Source organism: Cygnus atratus, chromosome Z (assembly GCF_013377495.2).
Source record: "Cygnus atratus isolate AKBS03 ecotype Queensland, Australia chromosome Z, CAtr_DNAZoo_HiC_assembly, whole genome shotgun sequence".
Taxonomy (NCBI): Eukaryota; Metazoa; Chordata; class Aves; order Anseriformes; family Anatidae; genus Cygnus; species Cygnus atratus.
The window spans coordinates 80,336,096-80,363,821 of NC_066396.1; the positions used below are offsets into that span (position 1 = coordinate 80,336,096).

The following is a 27,726-nucleotide window of genomic DNA, read 5'->3' on the forward strand; positions in this document are numbered from 1 at the left end:
GTGGCATTATTTAGAAGAGCACCAGTCTTCTCTCAGTATCCCAAGGGAACCAGGCAGCAGTTTAGGGGCCTGGCAGCTCCTGCAGCATTGTCTGAAGAGACTCACAGAAGTAAATTCAAAGCTTTCCTCAAACTGTATCTGAGATGTGAGGCAGAGTCTTTTTAAACAAACATGCCTGGTTCTTCTATACAAGCTATTTCATAATTCATTAGTATGAATAGTCGATGGGAGAGAAAGCACTTCTGTAAAACAGGCAAGAGGGATTAGGAATTAGCTAAACCTGTGGGATTGAATTTTGTTAGAGAAAACAGTAGAGACTTTCAGATTAACAAAATGCTGACTATTCAATACTGTTCCTTTATAATTTCTTAAAATGCTTATACCTCGGAAAGGATGAGAGCAGAATATAACAAGCTGAAAGTGTTGTGGTGCCAAGGATGCCAAGGGCCATTTGCAGATTTGTGTTCATGGTCCTGTAACTTGAAGAGTGGCAGCTGCTAAGAGACCAGGCTTGAGATGTGCTGGAGGAGCTGAGGACTAGCAATAGTATACACATAGATTAGGCAGCAATCCCAAATCTAAATTAACCTAATCCAAAACACAGCTTCTGTTCCACCTGCTGCAGCATTTTACCATATACTTTTTGCTATTTGCTTACACCGTAATATAACAAGCTCTTCATGTTGTCTGTTAAAAAATCTCTTCCATCAGTTAGCAGCACACACAATTTAATTTGGATTTTTTTTTTCTTCAAGCATATATTTGCAGGCACAATGGCAAGATTAATATACAAAGGAATATGTATAGAAGTTTTATAAAAAGCCTGACTTTTAAATGAAAGACAAAAATATTTTTACTACAGTTTTTGTAACTTTTTGTGAAAACTCTAAAAATTGCTTTAAATGGGACTAGAAGCTCTGGCTGTTGCAGTTCATTTACTTTGTAATGCTTTCTAATTAATTTACTTTAGAGTGTCAGGTAATAGAAAATCAAGCTCCAGTGTATTTCTCCATATATACCTCTTATGGAAAATTGTTACTACAGCTGATAAACAGAATTATACAAGCTTTGTCACACAAATCACATTATAAAAGGTTCCAAAAAACTTGACAATGTTGACAGTTGTTTTCAGCAAATGGCTGCTTTACTGTAGCACTGTCAATGTTGATGTCCTTGTGCACATGTAAAAGAGCAATGTGATTAAGGCAAGCTTGTCCATGCTAGATATGAGCCAAGTTTTCAATCTCCTCATGGCACTGAAAGATTGCTCAGCTGTTGCAGATAAGGCAAGAATAGCTAGCAGATTTCTGCCATTAAAAAATAAATAAATAAATAAATAAAATCCTTCTCTTTGGGCATGCATCTATAGGAATTTGTAACATCTGCTACTGACCTTAAGTTCTAGATAAGAAGAGCTCATATTTGTAACTCAAACTGATATTACTCAGTTTAGATGATGTACTTCCAAGGAGATTACTGAAGTATCTTTGTAAGAATGGATTTATCTAGACAGCAGTCTAAAGTGTGATACACTTTTGTAAAGTGGTGAATTATCACCATTCCTCTCGTGCCAATTACCACTGCAATTTACGTCCACCTTATGTTGAATGTAATTTGCATAAATAATTTATATTGTCTTTTGCTCTGAGACTGTTTCATATTTATATATGAAAATCAATGCACGTGCCCTACCTAGAACATCAGTCATCCTTTCCATACTTTTTTCTCTCTATCAAGTAGATGAGAGGAGTGGAAAACTCAGTTCTTTAGCCAAAACTTTGTCAAGGGAAATGGGCCTGAGTTAACACAGTCATATCCTCCATCCTATTGACCCTGAATTCTTTATGCAAGATGTCAAAGCCATGGGACTCAGCAGATTTGTTGTCATGTCTGGGTGTGGAAATAATGGGAAGAAGCCAATTTCAACAGCATAATCTTAAAACAAACCCATGGGGATTTTCTCATATAAATTAATGTAGACTTTGTCAGTCTAAACATGCTCAGATTTCCACTTTGTATCTACTAAAAACTCTTTTGAAAAGCCTGGGTTTCTGACAAGAGCCTGGAGGAGAGGAGGGAGTGGATTTCGGGTTGGCTGAGGGTGACTAGCTACGTGTTTCCCAAAACCTCCAGTATGATGCTGCAAATCTTGGAATGTCGCAGATGGTTCTATGCCTTCCTGAGATGATGTGGAAGAATCTGCGAACTGAAGGTATCTGTTAATGACTCTTTCTGACAAGCTTGTACAGTGACAGAGTGTGGTACTAAATGGCAGCATTTCATACTCTTTAATTATGAAACCATCCTTTCTCTTCTTGCAACCCAGTGACACGTTCTCTGTTCTCAACTAAACCCTGAAACAAACATCTCAGACAAAAGTCCCCTTCAGTAATAAATCCTAATTGAAGCCTAGGAAATGATCCACTCTGTGCACTGAATGAGGTAGAAGTCTGATAGAAGAAGGGACTTGTGATAATGTATTGAAGGAACATGGCGTAATACCTACAACTAAGGGGAAGAAGAAAATTTAAAGATACACTCCTGACCCTAATACTGGTATTTTCCTGCATTTTAAGACTTGGTGTTGTCAAGCAAACATCTTGAATAAAATATACAAAAAAAAATCTTATTCTAAGAAATTATGGGCAGCCTTAACTACGGGCAGCACAGCCTATATCTCCTCTACTTAGTAATTACTTAGTAATTACTAAGTTTAAAATAAAAGTTATGGTGTATGATAATAAAATAAAATACAGCATAAAATGATAAAAACTGTAACAAACAGAGCTCTTGACAGAAACCCTTATTAGTTTTGCATTTCACAACACTTGGGTAAAATGAGGTGCATTAATAAAAGATACACTGTGGAAGACATCCTTGTTTTGATGCCACCCTGTGAAATTCAGGGTGACAATACACTTCTCCCTTCCCGCAGTCTCAGATAAGGTTTCGTACCCAGGCACTCTGGACTCAGGGAGAAGCCGTAAGACTCATGTTCTGTCATTCTCAGACTCTGGTTGAAAACCTAAATCTCATAAATGAAGGGCTGTAATTATCAGCTAGTAAATCTTTGTACCAGTGGTTATTCTTTAAGGTCAATTAGAGTGAAGAACGTTTCAATCTCAGTGTATTACAAAGGAAAATCTTTCATGCAGAATTGATGAACCAGGAATGCTTCTCGCTGCAGTGGTCCGCTCTCTGCTTTTTGTGCTCCTCTAGTACAGCTGCATGCATGAGCAGGCTGACTTTGCTTTGAAAATCTTAAGCCGCATTCTTCAGAACAGTTGCTTGGTGTTGGTCAGATTTCTCTACAGCCCTTTTTTCCATTTAGAGCCACCGAGGCTGACACATAGTTTCCAAGAACTTCAGCATGTCTTGTGTCTCCTGAATCCCAAATATTTCTCAAGTGGCTAGCAAAAGAATATCCAGATAATCTTTAGACTTGTAATATAAGCTTTGGGAAGAAAATCAGACAGCTCTGAAAATACAAAGTAAAGAAATTATTTCATTTTATGTTAACTTGGTGTCTTTGTTACATGTATAGTGTCATTGTTGTGCTTAGAGCATTCGTCAGATCTAATGATGCTATGAAATTCCACTAAATCTAACACTAATAACAGCTTTTGCTGGTCAGATTGTAAATGGTATTGCATGATGATTCATTTGAAAAAGCAATAATGTAGCTTGAAAAATAAAAGATGAGCAATAAGCTGAAACAAAAGAGCTAGTTGCCTTTCCCCCAGCAATACTTTTTCATTCCTGCCCTAGGCTTACTTTTTTTTTCCCCTTCTTTAAGCATTCTTTACATTATGTACTAAAAATAAAAGCATTCAAGGTTCAAACTTTAAGTCCCAAATTACTGCCTTTCACATTCTTTATTATCCTTTCAGACATCTAAAAAAAAAATAGGTCAAAGCAACACTGCATAATTTGGAAAGTTAACAAAATGTTGTTTATGGAACAAAAAAGTAAGTAGATGTAATTACAATAACCTTTAAATGCATTGTTTCCCTTCCATTGTCAATTAAACATGTTAAAGAATCGAAGTTCTACAAAATCTTTTTATTTATTTATTTATTTATTTATTGTTGCCTTCTCTCAGTAAGATAGAGGGAGAAAACTGCTCTGAGTCACATGACATGAAGTCCACCTGGGTCTCTGGCTTCTTTCCAGCAATATGAGTGAGCTCTTGCTCACAGCCTGAGCACAGCCTGGCTCAGAACCTTTTGTTCTCTCGCGAAACATCATGCCTAAGTACGACAGGGAAGGTGAGCACTGAAGACTGACTCACAGCAACTGTGGGTACAAGCACACATCACAATAAATAAGGTCCTGATCCTATAGCAGCTTTGTCCAGGCAAAAACTCCCCTTTCCGTTCTCAGCTTTACCTCAGTCAGCCAAAAATTTTTTTGCTCTTGAATTTCAGTATTTTCCTGAGCTTTAACTTTCCGAATATTCAAGGTCAAGCGGCTAACAGACATAACATTGATAGCACTTGATAATGAATAAACAATGTGCAAAGAAAAAAGGAAATATTTATTTGCTTGCCATAGCTGAAAACAGTGAAGGAGAAAACATTCAAGAATTTGTGGCCACAACTGATAACTGAGCCAAACTTCTCTTTGATTTTCTGCTTTTTGTGTACTGGATAAACTGTGTTTGCCAAGCTTCAGGACAAATCTCTTTATGTATTTTGGGATGGAATCTGTGCCCTGCAATAAAGAGCAAAGGAAAGAGGTCACTGGAGCTGTCTGCACAAGGCTAGCATAGATATTGCCACCTCTGAAGCTCATTTCCACTAGCAAAAGCCACAGGGATGTTGGAAAAGCAGATAAGCTGTTGCTGGTGTTTTGAACCTAATGGCTAAAAATGGTTTCTCACCTGATAAATGGCAAGCTTAGACTCAAAACTTCAAGCTCTTTCACAGTCAGTGGCAGGAGATGGACACCATCACAGTGCCTATTTAGAATAGATGAACCTGTCCCTACAGCTGTCCACCAGTTCCGTGACTGTCCAGCAAGTCCAGACAGCTTGCTTAGGTGAGGTGGCCAGATTTCAGGTGGCTAAAGTCAGATGCTGTCTGGCCTTTTCACTAGTGGTACCAAAGGTTTTTACTGAAAATTTGAGTACACTCACAACTACCACACCCTGTCATGCTGTGGGTATATCTTGTAGATACTGTCCATGACTCCTCTCTCCTATGGCTTTAGAACTTCTGTAATTAAGCTTATTCTGCATTTCTACAGATGTTTCACTTTTCCATCATTGGTGCTCTTACTTTAAGGCTTAATAATAAGTTCAAAAAATCTGCATGATGTATTTTGAACTACATTTTAGGATTTTCATCAGACAGGCACAGACACATGCAAACACTGTAAATAATTGAAATTAGTCAACTATACTTCCCCTTCTACACACCCTGAACAAAAACACACACACAACTAATATAGAGTCTAATATAATGTCTATAGTATAGACAACCTAGGTTTCTACAGCACAACAGTCTTACAAATGACAAATGTGTAGGACAACCAACCTCTGGTCTTTTGTCAAATGTGGAAGGTCTGATAGTTACTCTACAAGTTTTAGTCTAGATATGTTTGTAAATCCATTTCCAGAACATATTACTTCCATTCAGTGTTATACACCAAAATAAAATGAAGACAGAAAAAGAACCTGATACAGGCCAGAACCACCTATACATAAATATTTGAACAATATAGGCCTAATATTGATTCTAAATATTCTAAAAAATGATTGGTAAAGATGGATGTTGCTAGACTTAGCAACTGCTAAATGGATATTCCAATGTGAAAGAAAGAGGATCTGAGGATGTTCTTTTTCAGGCTGAAGAAATGTTTTGCACACATTCAAGAAATCTTTAAGACACTGATAAGGTAGATTTGTTGTCTGTCAAAAGTGAATGAACTACGTGACCACTAAACAAATGTGTTGTGGACATGTCATATGTAGATTCACTATGGTATTAATTTTGAGAGCCCAGGATGCATCATTCTTTCCCAAAAAGATCAAGGAAAATGTGATGAGTTTTTAGGATAACTCCTGAGGAACAGATGGAGGAGCAGATCTTCTTGCTGATATTGTTTGGTAGGGTATGAGAAAATGCTCTTTCCAAAACAACTCTTTGCATGAGTGTGAGAGTATGTGCCGCTAGTGGAAATAAAGAAGTAACTTAATAAAAATAAATCCATTTTTTTTAAGAGGAAGCTGGATGTGAAACCTGCTTTCCCAAATTTGTAAGGAAATCAGAAGTATCAATTTTTAGGCAAATTTTCAATGTTTTCTTTCTCTCAACTGATTCATTTAAATCTTGAGATAACACAGTTGTGGTCTGTGTAGGAAAATTATTTACTATGGAAGGCAGTATTTCAGTCCTTGAAGTGTATATCTGCTCCCCACCTGAAGATCTGGGGATGCAATCAAGCAAAAATGTGTCCGTTAGGCACCAAATACTGAATATTGCAAGTTCTCCAGAGACAACCTGGGTTTTGTGTATGTGTGCGTGAGCACGTGCCCTTGTGAACTTGTGCATTTGTTGTACCTGCGTTTATTTATGTGGTTGCATAATTAATTGGCTCTGTGGTGCCTCAGAAACCTAATTGTGCTTGAAATAGGCAGGAGCTTATTCACAGGAAGAATTTAAGGAGCTCTCTTCCTCAAGTATCCCCTTTTTCACATGCTGCTCGCCAGATGTATAAAGCAGTTCCAGAACTATTACACAGCCTAGCACAATGGGCAGGCTTTGCTGGTGCCAGCTTCCCTGAATATCTTGACTGCACTCAGATGAAGACAATACCCCTTGGCGGGGGTATCAGAGGGTGCACTGGAGCCAAAGCTAGCTCTGTTTGTACCTGCAAAATATCTCCATGGTGAGATATTTTGAGATCTTCATTTTGGGCTGTCAGGGATGCTTTGTGTTGGAAGGCAGCAGGGGCACAAAGTGCTTGCAGCCCCGTGGGAGTGATGGGAGAGAGGTTTTGGGGACAGAGCTGCAGAGCACAAAGCACTGCTGATTCCTGGCATTTATCAGGGCTGGGGTAGCTCTGTGTTCTGTTCAGGGGTGCTCGTGTCTATCTGCCCCTCGATGCTTTTCAGAGTGGCTACACACTTACACCCTGCTGTAGCAGCTTTGTTAGGGAAAGAAAAAAAAAAAAAAAAAAAAAAAAAAGACTTCAGCACCAGGAATGGGGGCTGATCATCATACTGGTGATGGTGTGGAGGATAATCTTAATGACACTGTCTTGGCTCCGATGTGTGGCTTCAGGGGACTACATCCAAGTCAGAATTCAGCCCATTTTAGGACCAGAGACAAGTCGTTTAGTTCAATTCCAGCTGATGGAAAATTAAAGAAAATGCAGAGCTGAGTCCCTTGACCTTCACCGAATCTCTTGACTCATCGCTGGTCCCCTCTGCAGGCAAAAGAGCTCGCTGAGGTCAATAGTCACACAGCATGTCTTGCCTTTCATGCAAACAGATCTGGTGCTTTTCTGATCTATGTAAATCGATCTCCAGCAGCAAACAGCAAAGTGCCCTACAGATGCCTGAAGTAATAACAACAACACAGAGTGGTTTTATGAGTTAATAGGTGAGTGAATAATAAGCACCAGAAGGATTATGGTGGAACACTAACCTTAAGTCATTTGCTTGTGACCTCAGAAAGAGGTATTATATCTGTGTTTAACTCCTTGTTTTTCCCCATGTGTAGCAGATTGGAACAGACATTTTCTGAGGCATCAAGCCCTCTCTGCCTTCTTATACTTTTGTATTTATTTTGCAGCTGGGGATCAATGTGAACTGATGTGCTTTCTCCTGAGTGCTGCTGTTACTTCCATCTTCATTATCCATATGCAGAGCATCACAGGGAGTGGTGGGTCCCAGTGCTGCAGGTTTGGTGCAGCAACTTAGCATTAGCTACCTTCAAACGCCTGCCTTACAAAAAGGTGAAATTCTACCAAAAGGAATAGAGATTTTTTTTTTTTTAATTGTCTGAAATTTCTGATGATTAATTTGTTGTTATTGTTGTTAAAGTTGGCGTGCTACAATTTTCTCTTTGTTGGCAATTCAAGACCTTGTGTCTTCAGTTAAGATTTTAAAGGGACAGAGGGAACAACAGCTAGGGAGAATCGAGCAACCTTGCTGGTTTGGATAAGATAACCAATTACACGTCACACTAAATATTTTTTCCACTTACTAATTTTTTAACATAGGTAACCTTTCGGAACATCTTCATATATAATAAATTTGCTTTTTTTCTCCTTTCCCTGTGAATCTCCATTAAGAAGATGTAATGCACACACTGTCTTAGTGCCTGCTATAAAACTCACTGAAGCCTATGGAAGGATATCCATGCATCTCACTACACTGTGGTTTGAAAGAATCCTGTGTGAAGAGAATTTTTTATGGCTCTACAACACAAACATCCTTTGGTTTTAATGGAAGCTTTGCTGACCTAAAGTAAGGTGTTTTATTGGTCTGTAGCCTAATGCATTTTGTTAATGAGAGTACAATTCAGCATGTCTGTTGTTGAATCTAAAAAGTATATCTATTTTGAACTGTGGTAGGTAGCACTTGACAGGAAAAAAACAAATTCTCAATCAACAACAAAACTTGCATTCTTTGCATGGCGACGCTAATGTTTTTAATTTAAACTAATCAGCTGTTTGCCGTAGCAGCAACCATTTGAAAGTAAGACTTTCTTAAAGTTTTTTTTTTTTTTTTTTTTTTTCCCTGTAAGGATCAGGCACAGTTTTGAAAGCCATGAACTAAAACCTGATATCCCAGTTCTTCAGACATATGTATAAGCTAAAGTAGTTGCAGTGGATCATGAGCACTGCTTCGTGCAATGGCATTACTGAGGAAGATAGGCATGTTCAGGACTGGCCCATGGCATTTAGTTTGTTCTTGCAATCCCAAGTACGAAAAATCATTGAAAGTGCCTTTTTGATTTTATTATGGAAATGAGGTTGGACAGTCTTCATCTGGCACAAAAAAAAAAAAAAAAAAAAAAAAAGTGGCAAGATTCCTTGTTTCTCCTGATCTCTGCTCATGTAAGTATAGAAATTTGAAATCAAGCCATGCACACTGTTGCCAGTTGTTTTAAGGCCACCACATTTACGCCTCTAAATGAAAACCTTTAAAAGAGTCATTATAATTATAGACAGCAGCCTTGTTATTTAATTACATCCCAGTGTAGCCTCTGCAACTCAAAAAGTTTACAGGCAGTTAAAGAACTGAGAAGTTAAATGTATTTTAAAATGTGTACACTGTGGTACTTCTGAATAATTCTTTGCTACTGCTCAGTGCCAGCTCAGAATTTCACACCCTTGAACAGATTGACTGGTTTGGCTTGTGTAATAGGTACCCTGCTATCCTGGACTACTTGGTGGGTGGGTGGAGATGGGTGCTTTTGGAAATGCCAATTGATAGCTAACCATAACAAGTCAGAGCTATGTGTGAGTTGAGAAGGTAGAAACATCTATCTTAAGTAGAATGGCTCTACTGAGATCTCTAGGAGGAACCATAATACTAGAAAGGATGCTTTACAAATCAGCCAAGACCAGTTTTTGCATCCATTGGCAAGGTTTCTGATAGGGCTTTTGGGGTGCAGACATAGGGATGCTTACGCTGGTCAGCTGAAGCTACTGGTTAACCAGTCCTGTGTGATGCTGTGTTGGGGGAACTGTTTTCATAGGGGGTCGTTCTTTGGGACAGTAGTGTGTTGCCTTTTATGCTTTTGCTTTCTGAACAGGAAAGAAAGGCATGTCAGAAGTCTAAAAATGGGGAATTTTAATTCAAAGACTCCACATAACACCGCCCTCAAAATACTTATTCCCAGGCTGTAAACTGCTGAGAAAAGACTACCATCTTTGAATCACTTATGCATACTATAACACATTAAATAAGACTTGGTGGACTTTTGTCTTTACATTCATAGAGAAAACATCGACCAATATCTCATGTTTTTTAAGGATCAATTAAGTAGATTTTTTTTCCTTGCCTTCCTAAAAGACATCAAAACAAAATGACTGCATTTCAAATTGTTTCTTATGTATGGAACACTCTTAGTATTGCTCTATATACTGAGCAGCATCTTTGTCTTGGAGTTATTACAATATTCAGTGGCTGAGAAACTTGAAGACAAGCTTCACTTTCAGCTTAATGAGCTGACTTCTGTCAAAGTCACCTTAGCCCAGTAGGTCTGGTCAGAAACATCTGAAATCCTCCCAGGTCTTAGGAAGACGGGCTGATTGAGATCATACAGGGCACTGCTGGCAGCACACAGCACATTCCTGGGTTTACAGGCCCTACATGATATTTCAGACAGCTCTTGTTTCTGCGGCTCTGACCTGTTGCTGAGAGTCAAGCCACTACGTAAACAAGAAGGACTTCAAACTCACAGTGTGCTGCTTTCCAGAGCAAGTGGTCATTTGTTCCAGTTTCCCATGACCACATTACTGCTTGGGTCTGCTGTTCAGAAAAATACGTCAATTTGCAGCATTAATGCTATGCAGGGAAGAGGGGTTGGACATACAGACTGCACTAGTACATATTATTAAACGTGCCAAGAGGATAATGTTACCTTATCCCCAGTTTCAGCACTTTAAAACACTCTTCTTATTAAAATTAAAAAAAAAAAAAAGTCCAAACATTCAAACTTTCAAAATCACCCATCTAGTCGATCAAGGGAAACCAGCTGATGTGATCTTTTTGGACTTCAGCAAAGCTTTTGACATGGTTTCCCATAGGATCCTACTGGACAAAATGTCCAGCGTACAGCTAAACAAAAACATCGTACAATGGGTGAGCAATTGGCTGACGGGAAGGGCTCAAAGGGTTGTGGTAAATGGGGCCACATCTGGCTGGTGGGTGGTCACTAGTGGGGTCCCTCAAGGCTCCATTTTAGGGCCAGTCCTCTTCAATGTTTTTATAAACGATTTGGATGTAGGACTAGAAGGTGTTCTGAGCAAATTTGCCGATGACACTAAACTTGGAGGAGTTGTAGACTCGGCTGAGGGTGGAAAGGCCTTGCAGAGAGATCTGGACAGATTGGAGAGCTGGGCGATCACCAACCACATGAAGTTTAACAAAAGCAAGTGCCGGCTCCTGCACCTGGGATGGGACAACCCTGGCTATATGCACAGACTGGGCGATGAGACGCTGGAGAGCAGCCCTGCAGAGAGGGATCTGGGGGTTGTGGTTGACAGCAAGTTGAATATGAGCCAGCAGTGTGCCCTGGCAGCCAGGAGGGCCAACAGTATCCTGGGGTGCATCAAGCACGGCATTGCTAGTCGGTCGAGGGAAGTGATTGTCCCGCTCTACTCTGCGCTGGTGCGGCCTCACCTCGAGTACTGTGTGCAGTTCTGGGCACCACAGTACAAAAAGGACATTAAACTGTTGGAGAGTGTCCAGAGGAGGGCAATGAAGATGGTGAAGGGCCTAGAGGGGAAGACATATGAGGAGCGACTGAGGTCACTTGGCCTGTTCAGCCTGGAGAAGAGGAGGCTGAGGGGAGATCTCATTGCAGTCTACAACTTCCTCGCGAGAGGGAGTGGAGAGGCAGACGACCTATTCTCTGTTATCACCAGTGACAGGACCCGTGGGAACAGTGTGAAGCTGAGGCAGGGGAAGTTTAGGCTGGACATCAGGAAGAGGTTCTTCACCGAGAGGGTGGCCACACACTGGAACAGGCTCCCCAGTGAAGTAGGCACTGCACCAAGCCTGTCTGAATTTAAGAAGCGTTTGGACTGTGCACTTAGTCACATGGTCTAAACTTTTGAGCAGACCTGTGCGGTGCCAGGAGTTGGACTTGATGATCCTTATGGGTCCCTTCCAACTCAGGATATTCTATGATTCTATGATTCTATGAAACTTGTGTAGCCAAAATCTAACTTAGGAAATACTTTCTTTAGCTATTAGCAAGAAGATCTGACTTTTAATCTCCATCTGTGACACCAGTTTCTGTATTGATGTTATTCAAAATCATTTATTTTTCATTGCATTTATAACTCCATCCAGAAAGAAAAAGGAAAAGCAATATCAGAGGGTGATTTACATTACACTGGGTTTTACTGCAGCTTGGCATTGTGAATGAATCTTTGCAGTACTTGAAAAGTACATAAGGAAAAAGACAGTTTTTAATTTGCTGAAGTATTCTGACATGGTGATAAGTGAGGTAACCAAAAATCATGGCTTAAAAGCATTCTGAATGATTGCTGTTTCAGCTGTCCCAATCCACAAGATGGTATTAAAGCAGACTGGTAGTGAAAGACACTCACAGTCTTTTTCTTCCTGAGAATATTAACTCTTGCTTGCGGACTGTTACCGGGAATTAATGTGGACATTTCCAGTCGTGTGCATTAGTGCAGCTTTTATTTGCAGAATCAGAGGTTCATATTTAGTAATGTGCAGCATAAACTAGAGACCATTCTGGCTTCTTTAATTCATGTGTAAATCCAAGGCAAGTACTCTGAAGATGGTGAGGTTTCTTATTTGTGTCTCTGTTGCTAAAAATAGAGCCCAATGGTCTATTTTTAGGTAACCTGGAGTAGCCACACATTGAATCCTTGCAAACATATTACCTACCCTGGTGTCTTCATGAAAAAGCTCTAGCCTGATTGAAAATATAAAATAATTTTAATACAGTAGTGAAACCTTTGCATGCAAATATGCCACAGTCTTCAGGAGTCTGCCTGGTGCTGTGTCTAACTGCTGATGGATAAAGGTCCTTTCTCTTTGCAGAACCTTTCAGACAAGCCCTGCTTATAGCACAATTATTATTATTATTATTATTATTATTATTATTATTATTTTAAGACAACACTTAATGAATATCTAAATATTTAATACAGCTCATTTTTAACTGATAGGAGATATGTTGATTTTGGTGGTTCTCAGGACAGCAAAATCATTCCTGACCCTGAACTTGGAAAACCAGGACTGTAGTGTGTTAACAACAAAGCTGATGGAAATATCCTGCCTTTTCAGTAGCCCAAGCCTCCCTCAACCTCACCTGCTGCAAGAAGAAAGCAAGTGATACTGGGGGCAGGGAGTGCCCCTATTCACGGGGGATCCCTACAATGTAAATCCATCTGAGTGTACCCAGACAGAGTCAGTGGTATGGGCAGCCAAGCTCCCCAGGACTAGCAGTTAAGTATAAAAAGCCTGTCTTTATCCAAACAGGCTGTCTATATTTTGGAAATTTCCACCACACTTCCTTCTGAAGTCCTACTTTTCTTAAAGTGCAGAGCAGCACAACCGGCAGCAGTTATGTGAGGGTAGCAGTGGCCATAAATTCATCCATGCCGAAGGACTAGGATGATCTATCAAGTCAACATGAGTGACTGTTATTACTATCAAGTTGCTTGTTCTTTTTAACTGAGGATTTTTTATTTTTATTTTTTAAATTGACCAAATTTTCCATTGTCAGAGATCAGCTGTTGTCAGTGAAAGTTTGACATGGATGACAGTGGCCGTGGGTGGCACAGCCTGCATTTGGCATTACCCCCATGCTACTTATAATCTGAGAGGGCTTTAGCTTCTAAGATGTTGGTGCCTTTCATTCGGGCTTTGGTCGGACATTCCCAGCATAGCAGGGAAGCTCCTGCGCCTGTCCTGGGGCTGGGGCTGGTGGGGTTGGGGTGAGCAGAGGAGGAACAACGAAAACGAAAAGGTGGCTGGAGCCCAGTAAAATGTTATGAGGTCTGAAGCTCAGTTTTTCAGAAATCATGGACCAGATCATAAATATGAGATTGGCTTCTCAATTAAAAGAGAGAGAGAAAGAGACTCTATCACATACAAGTCAAAGCCAGACATCAGTATTTCATTCCATCCAGTAATCAAATATATTTATATGTTTTTTTTTCATTTGTCTTCTGGTTTCTCACTTAGGACTCATGCTTTTTTACAGTAGTTGTAAAGGACTGAGCCTTAAAAATACTGGATCTAATTGCCTGAGATGAAGAGTGAGGATTTCATGGAAACCACCAAATATCCTGTGACTGGTGATAAAATTGCAAGTGCTGGCAGTACTGATTGGGGTAGGATTATTATGATGTTAACTCAGTTAACCTAATTCAATAAATTGAGTATTTTGTTTTCTTTGATTAGTGTTGTATGTGATTGAAAGATTTTTTTTTCTCCTTATTGTGGATCTGAGCCAAAGTTGTGATTAGCAACTTCTTGTATCATTCAAGTGTCAAAGAGAAGGAAATACTAAGCCTTGAAATGCATCTTACCTTCTAAAGATGAAATACAGCTGGCAGGAAAGAAAAAAAATATATAAAAAAAATTGCATTTGCTACAGGAGAATAATATCAAACTACTCAGTCTGTAAGTTCTCTCTGATTTGGTACCTATTTAAAACTGTAGTATTTTATGCATGTGCTTGTCTTTAAGATATAAAGATAAGCACATGCATATATTATCTTGTCCATTAAAATCACCTTAGTGTTAATACATTGAAGGACAAAAACTGGGAGGTTCAAGACCTCAGGCTAAGCCATCAAGCACTGGAGATGAAGAAGCATGCATGCAAGGTCTGAGATAAAAAGTGCTTTACAAGGTGCAACCTTAAAATATATGGTTTTAAAAGAAGAATTTCACACATATATTTTTTGTACCTAACTTCCTACATCCCAAAGAAGGAAATAAAGTGGGAGGAAGGGAAAAAAAGGTGAGTCAAATGTACACGTTTTGGAAATTCATGCTGAGGCAAAGCTTGTCTTGACAGCAGTTTCCCACTTTCGCACTTTTCCAACAGTAGGTTTCCCTACCTAAAATGCATGTCCAGCTAAACGTCCAACAGCAAATATGCAGGAAATACAAAAAATAAAAGAAATGCTGACTGTAATTGGCACCATAATGAGCACTGTAGCAGTCCTTCATACTTGTGCATCTCAATCACAGACAAATTAATAGCTAAGCATGCGAACACAGCATTATCTCCAATCTCTCACCTTGAGCAAAAGGCAGCAAGATGGGGTGTTGGACCTTTGCTCACAGGCTATCATATGGTTGCAAACACCCTTTCGATGTGTGGTGTGTTTGTGGCCACATCACTGAGCAAAAAAAGCCAGAAAAAGCCAATTCTTCTCTGATGGTACTTGCCTGTTCACTCTTCTCAGGAAGCTCGTCTGCCTGCTGCAGTGGCTGAGTTTGGCCTCCAAAGGCAAGGCCCATGCAATCCACTGAATGGGGTCATGCACCTCCACTTTCTCTACTCCATTTCCACTCTCCGCTGCTTAGAGATAAACACTAGCTGAAATTCAAACCTTCCACGTATAGTCAAGAACGAGGCAAAGCACAAACACTGGCCAAATGCAGGCTCTATACCCCCCTAATGTCCTAAAGTGATGTGGGGGACTGACACATTGGTCTGAATATTGTCTTAATACAACTTCCAAGAAGTCTGGGAAGGAGTTGTGTGTCTTAGTTCGAGTTAATTTCTTCCTCCATGTAGCAGTCTTACCTGTGGCACTTACCTGAGCCCCGTTGTGGTCTCAGCTTTACCTTCGTGCATCCATTGGTGACCCTCCCTGCAGCAGCTTAGAGCAGCAAGCACCAAATCCATCAAAGAATGTGGAAGACAATTCAGGCTTCCAGCCATTGCTGTATTCATTTTCATAATTTTACAGTGTGTTGCTCACACAGCATTGCCTTAGAGAAACATAGCAGCTCTAGCTGATTTTTACAGTAAGGTCTCCTAAACACTGATAGTTTTCTAGACCCAAATCACAACTGCAGCTAGCTGCTGTGAAAAACAACACCTTCTTTTCCTCTTTTCCAGTGGTTTCAGATATGACAGAGGAAAAAGAGGGGTGGGGGTGGGGGTTGGGGGAAAAACAGCACGCTGCTAGTAACTATGACCTACAACTGGAGCTGGTGCCAGCAACTGAAACCATGATTTCTTTAAGTTATGAAATGCTTTGCATAGCCTAATGCCACAGCAGTGACCCTACTGGGGCTTTTCTGAACAAGTTAGAAAAAAAGAAGGGGGGGGGGGGGGAGGGAGGAGGGTAAGTTGTAAAAAAGAAACAAAACCAGTGCTTTAAGCATCAAATTACTAAATAATAGAAATGGTATTTTCTGACTTAGATGTTTAAGAAAGGCTCATGAAAGAGATGAATATTAAGCCAAACATTTGTTTGGCTTTGCTGCAGCCGGCTGCAGGAATGTAAACTTTTTTTTCAGTGACTTCAGCTCCTAATTTAAAAGCTAGGATTTTTAGCAGTGAGCAAGAGACTATATTTGGCCAAAAAATTCTGCTGGCTTTACTTAGTTACTCGGCTCATTCAAAACAATACTCCTTTATCAAAAAACAATAGTCTGTTTTATTCACAGCACATGTAGAAGTTGGACCATCCACCAAATTCCACTTTCTTCTCTTGCAATATGTCTGTTGCTGGCTAATGAGCTGCGACAGTGCCTGTGCTTCATTTTCAGCAAATTAAATTTATGTCTCACAGGAATTGCGGTCTGGTCGTGGCACAGCTCCTAGGTATGGGTGGGGTTTGTTTCTTCAACCATTTCTTGGTTAGCCACATGGGTACGTGCTGTCGCACCACACAACAAAATCTTCCCTATAATGACTAGTTTAAGTAGCCATTTTCCCCACAAAAGTGGATCCCATCTAATTTACTTTGTGTTTACAGCACTCCCTTTCAAACTGTATTGTTGGCACGGATGGGTATTTATACAACTTTTATTTTAAACTATTTATTTAGAGTTGAGACTTCAGTAACACTTGCCGTCAGATTTATACCGCGCGTTTAAAACCGAGGTTCTAAAAATGCAATATTTTGAAGGGGAGGAAGCAGACAATGACCTTACACACCGGGAAGCCTCTCCTCCCTCTGGATGTGTGCAGCCTCTGCTGATGCTGGTGGGAGCTGAGCACACTGTGGATGGAGGGCTGGCCCTGTGGAGCAGGGTCGCTGAAAATAGGGATAAGGCAACAATGTGTTTCAGAAAATCTTTGCTCCTCAAAAGCCAGCGGGAGAAAACCATCTTCCACTTTCCAGCAGGAAGTTTCACACAGGACAAACATTCAAGCTTCTTGTGGTGGGGGAAATATTATTTGGTGAATAAATTAAGAAAAAAAGTCTTAAAAATGGGTGTTATGAGCTGAGCATTTGTTCTCGGTGTGCTGGTTCTCCATAGCTAGCAGAAGAATGAGTGGCAATATGTACGTGCCACACAGAATACTCTATGTGTACAGGAAGAAATGTTATGTTTAATAAAGGCAAAACTTTACCTAAAAAAAATATTTAGTTTGTCTTTTTTATAAAGCTGTAACTTCATATGTCTTCCCTCTCTGTCCTCACAAAAATCTCAAAGCTTTCTTTTAAAAAGCCACTGATGGCCGCACCTCAGTGCTCCCTGAAATATTTAAATAACATGGAAGACTAATGAAGGAAAAATCCTTGTTAAGGATCTGATTTTCAGGCTCTTGCAAGTTACAATAACACCCATAAAATCACTTGGCAAACTTGTACCCTTTCCTTGATATTTCAGAACTAAAACTTTGGTTTTCATAACACTTCCTTCCTTCCTTCCTTCCTTCCTTCCTTCCTTCCTTCCTTCCTTCCTTCCTTCCTTCCTTCCTTCTCCCCTTTTTCTTTCCCTCTTTCTCTCTTTCTTTGTTTCTTTCTCTCTCTTTCTTTTTTTTTTTTTTTTTTTTTTTTCTTCTCCCAGATGGGAAATTAGGGACATGGGGAGGTGAAATGACATAATCACTCTCTACTCAGGAATTCAGCAAGGAAACTGACAGGAGGTTTCAGCACTCCTGACTCGCAATACTGTGCTGAAACTTTCAGGGCTCTGCTTTTTTGAAAGCTTGCACTCTTGGTAATACTTACTTTAAGTAGTTCTGCAGAAATCAGATTATTCAGGAACAGTTAAAAGTGGGAGCAAAAGTTGGAAGGAGCCATGACAACCTCTTTTCTGTCTTTGTATTAAATACAAAGAAATGTTAAAATAAAATAATGAGTGGTAGAAAATAAATATGTGCCTGTTTATATATGTATGTATAAATGTATATATGCATCTGCATGAAGGAGCGTTGGCCTTAAAACCTCATGAAAACCCCCACTATATAACTCCACTATATTCTCCACCTTCAGTTGGCAGCACTTGTTGACTTCTCGTTACATAAAGCAGTAGGATCTGGACACCAAAAAATGAAACTAGTCAAAACTGTCCTTTTCAAAGTGCCAGGAATGGGGTGTGCACCTGGAAAATGCAGTACTGGGACCTGTGGTCTTTCCAGCTCGCAGCCTGTGCAGTGGAGTGGTGACACAAATGGCAAGATGCTCCGTGTCACAGGAATACCAGGCTGCCAGCAGCTGAAGAGAGACCCCAGAGAGATGCTACTCAGTGCTCTCACTCACCCTGGAACTGTGTCTTCCTCTGGGCAGCCAGTGGGGACGTTTGGTGGATTTACTCCTCAATGATATATTTACACAGTGGTGAGTCACTCTCCAGTTCCCTTACTGAAAAAATTAGTGGACAATGCAATAAAATAGTTCGTACTCGGACTAGAGTACCAGTGGTGGTGATAATATAATAAACTGATAGCTGGATTCTCTGCAAGAGTTTCCATTACTTGTTTTCTGGTCTCTGCTGAGGAGGTAAGTAACATCGTGTTAGCCACACGGTCAGATGCCCTTCAGGAGTTACTCATGGGAGGATCCTGACTCAGAGCTAATGCTCATCTCACTTGGATATTATGAAGTTTAGTTAATCTGTGTTTCCACAGGACTCAACGAATACAAAACCCCTGCAGAAGTGCAAAACCTTACTGCTATTATTTTATCATCATTTACGACTGGTCCTCCTCTCGTTGTGAAACCAAAGAAGGTAAAATGACTGAATGACTGCAGAGAGTCATTTGGATGATGGAATTTTTTTTCCCAGATTAACTTTGCCTAACTGTCAAAAGTAGCTACATTTCTGTGCTTATCCTTGTGCTGCTCAGAGGCTGTCTCTGTGACTCTTCACCAGCAATTTGGGAAACATCTGTAGAGCGGAGTCTGATTGTCAAAGCTACGAGCGGAGTTTCAAGTGGTTGCAGAAAAGCACAGGTGATCAACACCAAAACGGTGTTGTTGTTGAGCATTTACCTTATTTATTTGTAAGTGGTACAAGGCAGACAACACAGCAGCAAACCCCTCAGCCCTTAGGCACACCGAGCGGGCCCCAGGATGGGACACCCTGAGCAGGTTTTCAGGAAATTAATTGTGCAGCAGCAGCAGGCAGTTCATTATGAGCCGTGTGAAGAGGGCCTTTTTTTTTTCTTTTTTTTTTTTTTTAGCAGAAAAATCTCGAGTGAAGGTGTGAGTGTGAAGTGATTTGTAATAACAGTACAGAAATTTCTGTGAATGTGCATGTGCGCGCTGGTGTTACTTTGAGTCATTTTGAACTGTTTCATCTTCAGGTGGTGCAAACTGCATACATAGAAGCAGCTCTGCTTCTGCTATCCCATATTCCTCATAACCATTTCAGTAGTGATTACACAGGGTTCTAAGCTGGGCTGTCCTACAGAAATGGGCCAGTGTTGGCTCTCTTTCAAAAATAATAGGAAGCTGAATTTGCCATTTTTGCTTGCATTGCCCTGTGTGCTATACAATTTAGTACACAATTTAGGACGCTGGCATCTAAAAATAGACCTGGGCTTTTTCCAAGAGAGTCAGAAAGTAGTACCCCTGTTAAAATGCCTTTCTAGAGTATAAGGGTAAACATTCAAGTAGAGCTCTTTGTACATCAATATTTTCTAGCAGAGTTTAAGGGATTCAGTTCTCACAACACCGAAAAGAAAATTAAAAAAAATTAAAAAGGACAAGGAAATGAAATGGTGTAATTCTTGCTTCCCATTTTATTTGGGGGAAATTTTGCAAACAAGCTTTCTACTTGCCTTTTTTTTTTTGAGGCACTTTTTCTTTTTTCTTTTTTTTTTTCTTTTTTTTTTCTTTTTTTTTTTTTTGAGGTGCCTAAATTCAGGATTTATTTAAAAGCCAACAAAAACATGTTTTAAATGATACATGTGGCAATAAAAAATAAACAGTTTCCATGTAGACTTTCAATTGTTAACTTATTTTATGTCAAAAGCTAGGAAATGAAATACTGCTAAATATAGTGCATAGGAATTTTCTTATCAGTTAATTCTTTTAGAAGCTCTACACTTAAGAGCACCATAGTAACAGCTCTGCAAGCTGATTCTTCATTACAGTTATCCACCGAGAGCTTCACTGAAGACATTTCCTCTGGGATCAGAGAGACTAAAAATCAATTCCGATAATATTAGAACAAATCTAAAGAGCAAAAAGCCCTAGAAAGTATGTGATGAATAAACAGGGAGATCTTTATTCCCCGTGTGGTCTTTTTCACCCCTTTTCTTTTTTTCTCTTTTTCTTTTTCTTTTTTTTTTCTTTCTTTCTTTTTTTCCTTTTTCTTTTTCTTTTTTCCTTTTTCTTTTTTCTTTTTTTTTCCTTTTTTTTCCTTTTTCTTTTTTTTTCCTTTTTTTTTTCTTTTTTTTCTTTTTTTTTTCCTTTTTCTTTTTTCTTTTTTTCTTTTTGCTGCACTGTAAACAAATACTTTTGGGTTGGAAATATTAACACCTTTTCATTCTTTCAAAGGATTTTTTGTAAGACTTGAAGCAGTTCACTCTGAATTATGTGGGTGTTTAAGTTACACAGGTATGTAAGTTACTGAGAAAATATTATCTACCAAAGGTACTGTCATGAGGCGAGAGGTCACTGTAAGGAGGGCATTATCACCAGCAAGTCACTTGTGACTTGAGTGTGCCCACCTGCTGGACATCTTCTCTGCCACCTCCCATTTGCCTTGCTGAGGTTTCTTGGGGTGAATTGTGGCTGCAGCGCTCACCTCCCCACCGAGCCACCGCAGCCTATGGACTCCAGCACCGCATGTCGAGCAGAAGCATGAGATGATTACCCCTATGCTGCTAGAGCTCTTCTGGCACAAGCTGCCTTTAAAACCTTTGGGGCTGATGGATTATTTTGGAGCGATATGGGCACGGAGATCCATGGGTGCTCATGAATTGCACAGTGGGAACTGCCTTTTGCAGAGCTTCATGCAGCCAGCCGGACCAACAAGGTCTACCCCAGCACTCCAGCATAACTTACTGCATTCACTCAGCTAGGGTTCAGGTTGTCCCAGTTGCACATTATCGACAATTAAGTGTATGGGGGTGCCTCAGCCTGGCTGCAGGGCTTGGTGTTTCTGGAGTGGCGCCAGCGGAGGTGTCATGCTCCACACTACCTTGTCATCAGCTGTGGCTCTGGTTTTGCAGCACAAGCAGCAGCTGTGCTAGGCAAAAAAATAATCTGAATTCTCACACGCACTTTTCCTAAAGGAAATGGCTCACGCTGAATAGCATTGCTGCTACAATTGCTGCTACTACTGCTGTGTAGGTGTTGCTACACCTGAGGGCAGTTGTGCTGGGAAAAAAAAAAAAAAAAGTTTTATGAAAACAAGACATTGACTCGCTGTCCTTTGTGACTTTCAGATGTTGTCTTTCATCCTGCCACATGCATTTAGTCCAGACTGCAACCAAAAACATGCTGGCCTTGGTGTTGCATGGGGGTGCTCAGTATCGCTTCCATACACTCCTGCCTGTGTATTTCTCAGAAACAGGTTTTTGGGAAATATGGCACAGAAAGAGTCCTTGCCCAAGGCACGTCCCATGCCCAGAGCACAGAAATCAGCAGGCAGTGTCAGCACTTCTGGTGACAGATCTGCAGAAACAAAAAAGAGATGATTGTCACTTATCTCACTTTCTCCCAATTTTTCCTTGCTTTGCTCTTTAACACTGTTTTCTCTGCAGGGAGAATGAGACACAGCCTCTTTGATGAACTCTGCTTAATTAGCAGCTGGAAGCTGAGCTGAGGGGAGAGGCAGAGGCAGAGAGGGGAAGGCTGTGCCGGGGGCACTGCTGGTGTGCACTGCATGGCACAGGTACGTGGGATGAGCTTCCCAAAACCTCTCACTCAGCTGTGTCATTGCAAGCACTGATGTGTCTAAACTCAAGAGAGCCATGAGTATTTCAGGCCTCCTGCTGTCTAGGTTTGGCTCCATGCAAAGTCAATGGTCAAAATGCAAAGCCAAAAAGTCAACCCCAAGCCAGGGGGTTGCAACCTAAATGATTTCAAGTGTATAACATGGCTAAAGAAATAAGCTTACACCAGCACAACCCCAGGGAAGTGAGGCATGGGATGCAGGGGCTTGGGACAGAAGGGGTGAATCTCTCCAGCTGGCTTGATCACTAGAAGTGGCTCTGTGCATAGCTGTGCCCTCCGCCAAACTTCACCAGGCAAAGCGACCTGCGAGGTCACACAGTGAAGCTGAAGACGGCCAGTACACCTGCTGGCTACAGACCATGGTGGGTTTGGATTATCTGCCATGGAACTGTCGTGGTTATTTGATCAGCCTGGTGTCTATGCCCAAGGGCTCTGTGTGACCTTCATAACACCTGCTGCGTGGGGCACCGCAAAATCAGCAGTCCTTGCTCTCGTGGGCTGAGGTCAAGAGAAAGCCTGATAAAAAACGAACCAGTGGAAGGTGATTATGAAATTGGAGAGTGCTTTGTCTAATCTGCTCTTTTATGAATGAGAGAACAGTGTTGAAATGATTATCCCCTCAAGGACTGTAGGAAATGGTGGCTTTTGTGGAGGAATTTGAGGAAAAGCAAGTGTGTGTGGAGTGCGTGCTCAAGGAAGGGGGAAGAGGGAGGATGAAACAGCAGAAAGGCACTTTTGGAGGCTAAGAGTGGGGAAAAAATGAAGAGAGTTAGAAAAGACAGATCACTCTTCCCTCTTCAAGCAGTGAGGAGATATTCTGTAAGAAGAGAGAACCTTTAAAATGACAACAATGAGTATAAAACAGGTGTATAAAAAATTTAGAACCCGTGGAAAGACCTTAAAGGGAAGTTATACATGTCACATACAAGTTTAGTTCAACGTTATTTTATGTTGGTTGGAGCAGTGAAGGGTCAAATTTGAATTTTGAACGTTAGTATTACCTTGTCGCCATATAACCTCCTACAAAGGAAGAACTAGAACTTAACATCTCTGTACTGCATTTGAAGATATAGCTTGTATCCAGGCAAGGTACTGCCATAATTAAGCAAAAACCCCATGCGTAACAGCAGTTATACCAAAAGTTCAAGACTGGAATAACCTCTAAATGTCACAACAGTAATACTTTCCCATTATTAAAAATTACTCTTCAGGATATCCTTTCGCAGTCTTTCTCACCTGGAGATCTCAAAGCACTCATGTTATTAAACTTGGGAATGGATGAAAATTCAGAACTTGACCATGATAAAGTGCAGTAAATACTTCCAAACAAACATATGTAAATAAGGAAAATGAAAGAATAGTGAGTTGTGGAATTGCCTAAAGTCACTTTTTGCTCTTAATTCCATTTGTAGCACCCTACACAAATAAAGGTGTTACAATACCTCATGTGAGCTCAGGGAGATGGTTAAGTGTTATTTTGAGACACATCTTCAGTACATGCAGCTGAGAACCCTGTGCAATTTTCCAGAGTCATACACAGGGAATTAGTAATTTCTGGGCAGCGTAAAACTTACCAGGGGCTGGACGGTGTCAGCACTTTCACCACAAAATCATCATTGTTAAGCAGACAGAGAAAATGTCTGAGTCATTTGAGTCTGAGGGAGTGGCAACCATACAAGATGGAAAAAAATAAAAGGAATATTTCCAGCAATTCTCTTGGTTAGAAACATGAATAATATTAGTGCCAAAGAAAATGGAAATTTGCCATTTTGACAACTCATCCCATGCTTTTAAAAGATCTTGAAAAGAAAAGCCAGCATTGGCTATCTTCACAATCCAAGCCTACAGAATACAAAACTGAGTGCCACTTCACCATCATCTGAACATGAAGCCACACTGGGCTGTGGCCCCATATCCCTGCTAACCCATCATGAATAACTTTTGGAGCAGATGGTCCCATGCAGAAGTACAAGCAGAGCAGCCATGAGTGAGGGTGGCAGGACTTGCAGTGGGGTGAAGTGCCTCTCTACAAATGTTGGCTCCCGTTGGCTCCATTGAGAAGAACTCAGTGGTCTAGTGGTGGACTTGTCAGTGCTAGGTTAAAGGTTGGAGTGGGTGATCTCACCGGTCTTTTCCAACCTGAATGAAAACAAACAAACAACAACAACAACAACAACAAAACAAACAAACAAAAAACCAACGAACCAAACAAACAAACAAAAAAAACACAACAAAACAGAAGACTCTTCAGCTGAACATGGCAGGCTGGAGTGACTCAAAGCCACAAGACTGTTCTGGACCTGTCTGTGCCGTGCACAAGTTGTGGTCTCAGGAAGGGATACTGGTGGGACTTCAACCCTGAGGCAGGATGAGTGAGGTGCCACAACACTGAGCGGTGGAAAAAAAAGTCATTTGCTGCTTCCTGGTTATCACTGCTTGCTTGGCAAAAGAGGAACCATGAGTCGCACAGAAGGATATACCACCACATGTGGTTGTGTTGGGTGAACTGGGTGTTGCTCAGGAGACCCCAGCATGGCATGGCGAGCCAGTACGACTGCGCAGCACACATATCCTCTCATAATAAAGCTGGTGCAAAAAGCTGGAGGATAAAACCTACCAAATGCCTTCTAAATAGAGCTATTGACCTGTAGCAGTATTAAACATCACATGCAAAAGAAATCTTCATAAACATGTAAGCTTGGAAGACATACATGTAGCCTGCCACAGGCTGCAAGTGAAACTTCAGATGATGTATTACTATTTTTCATTGGATTCCCCCACAAACGGAGTTACACAGTGTCACAATGATTAGCTTACTGTCCCCATTTAGCTCTTCAATGAGGTGTGAATATTTTAGCACTGATGCACAGTCGGTTTTCACTAGTGTTTCATCTATATTTCATCATGCTGGGAGAAATGAGTCTTCGGACATTTCTGAGGACCGCTGTGAACAGGATAGGCGTGTTTCCTCATAGTTTTGTCATGAGGTGTAATGGTGCTCCTCCTTCATGTGGCGCCAACCCAATTTGGGGGAATTTTGGAATAAGTATAAGAGCTGTGCTCTTGTTTGCTGGGGTTTTCTTTGTGACTTTGGCACAGACGGAGGTACAGTGATCATGAGCAGAGGCTCTGTAATGGCTGCTTGGAAGCAGTCAACTGATTTGGGGAAGAAAAAGGTTTTCCTCTTCACAGATTTTGAAAGAAAAGGAGTCGGGTTTATCTCCCACACTACTTTTGTGTTGTTACAAGGTGACTAATATCAGTCCAGTGAGCCCCAGAGAGGAATACCAGATGTGACTGCCATTAGCAGATATCATCTGCTTGACAGCAGGACAAGCACAACCCACAGACCTTCCTATGGTTACAAAAACCCTTCTCTTCCTGAATGCATGGCATCAGGTATTCTGGGGAAGACGTTTACAATTTCCCACTTTGTGATGAGTCTTGGGGTCTAATGCCCTGTCTTGGCTCAGCATTTATTTTGTACCATGAGCTGCCTTTTTGACTTTTGTCTTTTGAGGAAAAATGACTAGTGCTATTACAAGGCAGTAGCTTTTGTAAAGCAAGTATCTTAAATTTAATTTTATCTTAAAATATTGACTGTCACTTAATTTAAAGGAAAAACAAAAGGGTCAACTTGCATTCTTTAAATCAGTTGATGTGCTCTTTCAGTGCTGCCACCTCTCTTTTCTTTTCAGAACATCTCCTAACCTCTGCCCACCTTTCAGGGAAGTTCTCTATACATTCAGTCCTATCCTTTCTGAGACCAACGCTGCTCAGTCTTGTCTTGATGCTTCCCTCTCAGGCCATACACGTACAAACTCATTAAATTATCACAGTGATATTATTATTCTGTTTCTGAAAAGCTGTGATGGAAGAATATGATCCCTAAAGCAATTTAGCTCTGTGACCAGCAGGGCTGGAGAAATCGGGGCTTCATTTGTTATACCTCTAAGCATGCTCCAAGGATCTGCTGGCTTGCTGCATGCAGCTGCCACAATGCACCTGCAGGATGGGGCTCTGAGCATCCCTCCTCTGCTCTACAGATGAGCCTGCCTTGTTCCCAGTGGGACAGGCAGGACCACGGCAAGAACTGCCCTTTGCTTGGCACTTTTACATAAAAAGAGGGTCCATGTTGCATGGGCTGCAAAGGGGCATTAATGAAATTTCTTGCAGCCACTGGCACTCTTGCTTAGCTCAGCTAGGGTGACTTACGAGCCGCACGTGCCTGCTGGCTCCCAGCAGCTCTCCTGGCAGGTGACACGACTCTGCTTTCCCGTAGGAATTCCTCAGGAACACGTGCTGTGTAACGTAATACTGCCCTGCTCCCCCTCTGAGCTTGTGGGTTGCTATTGTGAGGGAAAAACTTGCTGCTGTTGTATAGTTTAGTACTACCTAACATAGTAGCCAGCAGTTAATGGATTTAAAGTAATACTTAGGTTAAAAGTGGAGAGGTACTACACCAGTGAAAATGAGAAATCGGTACTCTTCTGGCAAATGAGTGGGCTCATCTATTCCCACCTTGCATGAACAATCTTCTATACTACACCCTTACAAATAACAGGGATTTCAGGAGTGCTGGGCTGTATGCAGAGGCACAAAGACAATGAAGGCTAGCCTTGGAGTGAGACTTGAAGCCAGCAGGAATGGTAATCTTTAACCATTGCTTAGGTCATGGAAAAAGACTCAGCTCACAGCTCTCAGATATCTGTCCATGTGCGCACAACAACTGCATACCTCCTAGGTCCTCCCCCAAGCAACTACAGAGCAGGCAGCTCCCAGTCCTTGACTCCCGATATGCCAACATGTGTTGGCAGGGCTTTACTTTACAGGAATTCAGTCATCTCCCAGGAGCAGGTTTCACTGGTCTGAGAAAGTAACAGGCTGTTCTTTACTTCATTCTGCTACATCTGAATATTCCCTACCTGTACGCTCCTAACGTGGCTCTGATATGTATCCTACTGGTGGCCGTGAGACGTGGTCAAACCTCAGAGCTGCTCTTTGTCCAAATACCCATACAGTGATCACGTCTTGCCCGACTTGAAATTTTGGAGTGGAGATGATAAAAACCTAAGAGTATCAAAGATTTTGTGGTGGGTATTTGTCTTTGAGGCTTCAGAAAAAAAAAGGTTTTGCATTTCTAGGTTGATAAAATTGCTTTGCTCTCTATGTGCACTTTCAGAAAGCAACAGGCAACACGTACATACAATAACTACATACAAAGTTTGAGATATGGCATTTTATAGAGCTCCTGGTAAAGCTTCATCTCCAGCTAATCCTGTCCTTACCCTGAGACCAGCTCTTCCACTATACAAGGAAGAGTATGCAGAGGTTAAGTGCCAGCCTTTATCCAGGAATGTCCTCCTCCTCTCAGCTGTTAGTGGTCTGTCATGGTCAATCTCCTTTGGCCTCCCATCCCTTTAAAGTATATAAAGGAAGTATTTCATTAAAATGCAGCAATGTCTTTGTGGCAGCGTGCTTGTAAAGGCCATTTAAGAAGAACTGGGTTTGGTTTTACTTCTCCTGGAGTCTCTGTCTGAGGTTTGTGTGTTGATTAACTTCTTTTCCAGGTCCTTTGGCATCACTTTATTCCAGATCAGTCAGTAACAAGGTAATGATGGAGTTCAGCAGATAGCTGGGAAAGGCTATCGGTATTAGAGCACTCTTCTG

At 41.0% G+C, this 27,726-nt stretch overlaps 1 long non-coding RNA gene across 1 annotated transcript; it reads right to left on the reverse strand.

Annotated features, from left to right (window-relative positions):
* Positions 1-711: 711 nt before the first annotated feature.
* Positions 712-15,640, reverse strand: LOC118256334 (uncharacterized). Its single transcript, XR_004781198.1, has 2 exons — positions 15,502-15,640; positions 712-3,478 (listed from the first exon to the last, which is right to left on the reverse strand). It is a non-coding gene; the product is annotated as an uncharacterized LOC118256334 (long non-coding RNA).
* Between the last annotated feature and the right edge of the window lie 12,086 nt (positions 15,641-27,726).